The sequence below is a fragment of the Motacilla alba genome, chromosome 2 (assembly GCF_015832195.1).
Source record: "Motacilla alba alba isolate MOTALB_02 chromosome 2, Motacilla_alba_V1.0_pri, whole genome shotgun sequence".
In the NCBI taxonomy this organism is placed as follows: domain Eukaryota; kingdom Metazoa; phylum Chordata; class Aves; order Passeriformes; family Motacillidae; genus Motacilla; species Motacilla alba.
Window position 1 is genome coordinate 148,221,628 of NC_052017.1, and position 6,000 is coordinate 148,227,627.

General features: G+C 50.7%; 1 protein-coding gene across 1 annotated transcript in view; it reads right to left on the reverse strand.

Moving 5' to 3' along the window:
* The window catches only part of PTP4A3 (protein tyrosine phosphatase 4A3), a 42,574-nt gene extending 39,350 nt beyond the window's left edge, over positions 1 to 3,224 (reverse strand). The window contains exon 1 of the mRNA XM_038127657.1: positions 3,081 to 3,224. The gene's annotated coding sequence lies outside the window, so the exon portion shown is untranslated. The remainder of the gene's footprint in view (positions 1 to 3,080) is intronic.
* Between the last annotated feature and the right edge of the window lie 2,776 nt (positions 3,225 to 6,000).

Below are 6,000 nucleotides of genomic sequence, written 5' to 3' on the forward strand. Positions count from 1 at the left end.
GCAGCTCCTGGGAACTGACCAGAACCAAGCAATCACCAAAGGTCCTTTTTGCAAAAGGCCAAGATGTGGATGCAGAGATCCAGCCCCACCGTCCCATCCCCAAAAATCTTCAGAACAACTAAAATTAATTTTTTTTTTTTTTTTTTTTATTTGCACCCATTCTTCAAATCAGCAAGAGGAATCAAGAGACTGAATGTTCCACACCGCCTCGACTTCATCGCTGGAGATGCATCGCACGGCACTAAAGTCAGGCAGATACAGTGGGACTAAAAAAAGAGCATGGTTGCTTTTTTTTTTTTCTGTTAAAGCCGGATTGCCTTTCACGGTGACTATATTTATAGGTAGAGCTGTTGAAATTTTAAGGGCTCCTTGCCACAGGAATCTGGTCGTGTCTCGTGTTCGCAAAGTGGCGTAACTTGGCAAAAATGAACATTTAATAGGCCAATGGGTGCTGCTTCCCTTCCTTAATTTTGGGTTAAATCAGAAAGGGAAAAGGACAAGATGTAAAATTAGCCACGCACGCTGCTGCCATGTGCCACAGTCTGTATTTTCCAGATTAGGAGCGTAACGAACACGGGACTTCACACCCTCCCCTAGACCGGCACTTTCCTTTTCTGTCAATGACCAAAAAAAACCCAGCTTTCGCGGGTGTTTATTTTTGCTTTCGGTTTGGCTATCCGTGGCACACACAAAGCCTCCTCTGCACTTCGTTTTATGGTTGAAAAACTCCGTCAGGGTTCAGCTGCAGAGTGGTAAAACTCGCTCTCCCCGTCCAAAGCTGCCCGGGAACACCACCCGCCAACACGCCGCAGCACACGATGCCCAGAAACCACGCAGTCTCAGCCCAAAAGTTGGCAGTTTTCTTACACAACAGCATGCTACGCTGCTAAACCCCTTTTTTATTTTAATTTATGCTATAAAAGCGTGTTACACCCTGTCCAAAGACGCTACCACCCCACTGAGCACGTCTGGATGCTTAACTTTGATTCCCTATGACAATGTGTGTCTATTTAAGACAAAACCCAAACCATAATTAAAGTTATCGATAGGAGACGATGTTTACTGTTTGCTATTTTAACATCAAGTGCTGTTGGATTTCAAGCCACTGATTTCCATGGCTTGCAGGGGATGATGAAGCTGGAAACACGCCCTTATGTTGGGGTTTTTGATGTCTCTCTGGGCACTTCTGCTGTCAAATCAAAGAAATTCACTTAACAGGCCAATCCCAGTGGATGCTTCTCACCGAGGATTGCCTTGACTGGAAGCTGAGTGATTTCTGAGCCATCAAAGCACACATAAAAATAAAATAGCTGTAACAAAAGCTTTTTGCTCCTGCAAGCAGCCATCTCTCTAAGCAGACCCAACAGGGCGATGGCTCATGGCACACACCTTTGACACAAGTTAACCAAAGTTAAAGTTTTAATGTTCCCAAAAGGAAGAAATTTCAGGTTGGAGCACTTACCAAAGACTAAAAGTCGCCTCACTTGCCCAACTGGCAAATTTGGTGGCATCTGAGATCCTCAGAAAGTGGCTATGTCAGGGACCATGCTGCATCAGCCCCTGCCAGCTGGGCAGTTCACTCTGAAGCCAAGTGACAACACACTGTTAAGTCCCTGGATGTACATAAATATTGGTGCAGAATATTGGTGAGCCCACAAGACCCTCAGCTTTAAAGCCTCCTGCAGCATTTTTAACATAAGCTATTAGCAACGATGTGATAAAAAAAACCAAAGAGTGATCCTTGTACCAGTGGAATTTAAATCCAGCTCACAAACTGGTAGGGAGATTCATGGTATTTCGTATACAAACAAGCCACTAGCCCCATTTATCCACTTTACTCTTTTTTCACTGCTGCCAATAAATACACAACTTCATGAAGGCTCAGTTTTCTTGCTGATCCTCCTTTGGCCAGAAGGATACACATAAACCCAACCCAGCAGCTCCAGACACTCAGTTGCCCCGCTTACATTTCAGTTCCTTTGAGCAGAAAGATGAAGCTGTAACCAAATGAACTGGAGAAATTGGCAGCAGCACAAAGTTGACAGATTCCAGCTAATTGCTTGGATTAGTAATTCCAGTGGCATGCAAAAATCCACTTTACCTACGGCAGAGAAAGGCATGGCGTGGGTTGTCCTCCTGCTGTGTGACCTGTCTGCCCAGGGAATGAGAACCACTGGCATTTCCAAGCCCCCACGCCACTGCAAGGCCAGGAATGGCCTGTCAGTCTAACGAGACACGCTCAAATATGGAATCACTGAATCATCCAGGCTGGTAAAGACCTCCAAGATCACCAAGTGCAACCATCAAAGCACCACCACCACCACCACCATGTCCACCACCGTACCGTGTCACCAAGTGCCATAGCCACACGCTTACTGAACACCTCCGGGGATGGTGATTCCACCGCTTCCCTGGGCAGCCTGCCCTAAACACGGCCCAGGAGAGGCCATCCCCACCGCAGCTACCGATGCAGGGCAGCCCCATTCGTTCGAACATCCTCAGGGATGGCGAGACCGGACAGCCTGGAACACGGCGCTTCCCCCCTCGGGCCCCTTGTGACACCGATCGCTGCGTCCGGCCCCGGACGGGGGTGGAGAGGCCCCGTGGAGCCCTGACGGTGCCCACGCTGCATCCCACCCACGGAGCGCGGCGCGACGGGCTCTGCCGGGATGCCCCGCGTCCGCACATGGGGTGGGGGACTGCGGCACCGCGCGTGGGCTCCCAGCGGGGCTACGGCGGGGAGGAAGCAGCGTGCGTGACCCCCGCACACCGGGGCTGCAGCTCCCCTCCCTTAATTCTGGGTTCAATCTGAAGGTGCCGTAGCCTCGCTGGGGGCCGGGGGGGGGGGGGGGGGCACACACGCTGCTGCCCCCCCACCAGAGCCCCAGGATGGCTGCAGCAGAGCCATCATCCCGCTCCGGGGGGACATCGCACGGCGCAGCCTCCTCCGCACGCCGCGGTGGCCCCGCAGCCGGCGGCGCACGGACCCCTCCCGGCCGCATTGTTGAGCGGGCGGACCCACGTGCGGCCACCGCCGCCGCTTACACCTCGGCCGCCCGCCTCCGCGCCCGCGCACTGACCTGCCCGCCGGCTCCGCTCGGCTCCTCTGGGCTGCGCTCGCCCCGCGCCCGGCTCCGCTCGCCGCCCGGCCGGCCCCGCTCGCCGCCCCCCGCCCGCACATGCAGCCACCGCCGCCGCCGCCGCCGCCCCGAGCGCACCCGCGCACCCGGCCCCGCCCCCGCGCGCGCCGCCGCCGCGTCACGTGGCGCCCGCAGGAGCCAATGGGAAGGAAACAGACGGCGAAGGGGGGCGTGGTCTAGTGTGGGTGTGGGCGGGGTTGGAGAAGGGGCGGGGCTTGTGTGAGTGGGCGGGGTCAAGGGGTGAGGGGAGCGTGAGGGAAGGGAAAAGGAAAAGGAGAAGGAAATGGAGCCAGAGGCGCTGGAGCAGATCTGCTGAGGAAACAGGCTGAGGGAGCTGGGGTTGTTCAGCCTCGAGAAGAGAAGGCTCCAGAGAGAATTTAGAGCCTTGCCTAAAGGGTCTCCAGGAGAGCTGGAGAGGGACTTTGTACAAAGGGCTGGAGTGACAGGAGAAGCGAGAATTGCTTTAATCTGCAGAAGGCGGGTTTAGATGTGATATTAGGAGAAAACTCTTCCCTGTGAGAGCGGTGAGGCACAGGTTGCCCTAAGAAGGTCTGGATGTCCCATCCCTGGAAATGTTCAAAACCAGGCTGAATGGAGCTTGGAGCAACCTGGGATAGTGGAAGTTGTCCCTGCCCATGGCAGGGGTTGGAACTGGATGACCTTTGAGGTTGCTTCCAACCCAAAATATTCTGTGATTCTATGATTCTGTGATTCTAAGAAGAAGAAAATGAAGATGATGAGGAGGAAGAGAAGGAGGAAGAAGAGGAAGAAGGAAAAAAATGGTGATGACAAGGAGAAAGAGGAGGAGGAAAAGAATAAATATGAAGGGAGAGGAGGAAGAAAGAAGCTAAATATGAAAAAAAGTGATGAGAAATAGGATGAGGAGAAAGAAGAGGAATAAGGAAGAGGGAGAAGAAAGAGGAAGGAGAAGAAGAAGAAAATAATAAGAAGGAGAAAGCAAAGATGACAAAGAGGAAGCTGAGGAAGACAAAAAAGAGCTTGGGGGCAGAGTCAAGGGGACACAGCACAGGCCTGGGCTCCGTGCAGCAGTGTCCCCTGTCCTCTGGGGTGAGATGCCCTTATCCCCTGACCGATGAAGGGTGGAGGCTGCCCATTCCTGAGGCTATACAGGGTATATTTAACACCTCCCATTAGTGGTTCTGAGTACGTGTGAGGCACAGGGGTCACCCAGTGTGTCATGGACTGAAGCTGGCACAATTCAGGAGCTGCTGTCACTTTACAGCCAAGGCCATCACCTCAGGTTGTCAACTTTTGTGTCTACAACCCGTGTCCAGATCTGTGGTGTAAAGAACCACCATAAATTCAAAGGAACGGGAGCAGAGCACCTGATGCCATCACAGGTTTTCATTTATTTCTAACTCGCTGTGGACTCTCTTAACAGAAGTCACCGCAGAGGCAGCCAAGGGCTTCAAAAAATGAAAAGAATACCGGGGGTCTTGGGGTCACAGGCACAGAGGGATGAGGTGATTCCTCAGGAGACACAAACACATAGAGATGAATATCAGGAGATCCTCAGATGTTACTGCATTTTTAGGATATTTTTAACTCTTCCCTGAAAGGCACTAAACTGGTGTCCTTTAAACCAGAATAGTCTGAGGGTGCTTTATGTTTCTGAGAACGTGGTTCAAAGGATGCAGTCCTCCTCTCTGGTTAAGGGATGGCCTGGAAGCATAGGTCATAGAATATCCTCAGTAGGAAGTGACCCACAGGGATCATCAAGTTCAACTCCTGGCCCTGCAGAGAACAACCCCAGAAATCACACCTGAGAGTGTTGTCCAAATGCTTCTTGAGTTCTGTCAGGCTTGGTGCTCTGACCACTTCCCTGGGGATCCCATTCCAATGCTCAGCCATGCTCTGGGTGAAGAACCTTTCCCTAATAACTAGCCTAAACCTCCCCTGACACAGCTTCAGGCTGTTACACGACACAACCTTGACATCCCAACCTGTTAGGACCTACAGCAAGTCCTCCAACAGGACTTGAGAAGGGCTGATTTGGCATAAGACTGTCTCAAAAGAGTAAAGGAAATGAGTGAAATTTGCCAAAATCTCTTAACGCTTATGAATCTTATGCAACTACAGTGTTATATGTGTAAATGTATAAAATGGATCCTTGGATAAAAACTTTGGAATCTGTTGATTGATTTCAAAGGATATTCAACACATTTGGTGTCTGCAAGTTTGAAACACGCTGCTGGATGAAAAGGATTTTCATTCTCTCCTTCCCCTTCCCCTCTCAACACTGAGCATAAGTTTAACCTTGGTTAGGCATCAGCAAATTCACACCTTGCAAAGAAGTCTGCTGAGAACAGAAAAAACCTGTGACTTCCCTTGCTATTGACATTTAGGTTCTGCTGTCTGACTCCCTGCTACTTTTTTGAAGCGAGAAAATTATCTGGTTTTCACATTGACTTTTTTTTTAATGAAAACTCAGAGCGTGACTTTTGGTGGTGCTAAAATCAGTCTGGGAAAGCTCTGGAGGGCAGAGGTCCCTCTGCTAACACTGGTCATGGTGGGACTCACAGAGAAATCTGCCTGTGACTGCTTTCTTTTAAACTCAAAAAAACCTGAGAACTGAAACAAACAAACAAAAAACCAAAGAAAAATGCTGCAGTTGCCGCATTTGGTTGGGTATTTTTGGTCAAATCTTTTCTTGTTAGAACAGCATTTCCCTTCCACGGGGATTTCCAGGCACAATGGGGAACTGCGCTTGGCTCTGAGGGAATACGTTTGTTTTTATGCATCCTTTATTGTTTGTAAAAACGACAGACCCGCCTTTCTCTCAGACACAGCAAATGTCAGGAATCTGGTTCTTATTTAGCGGAGAACCTGAGAGTGGTGG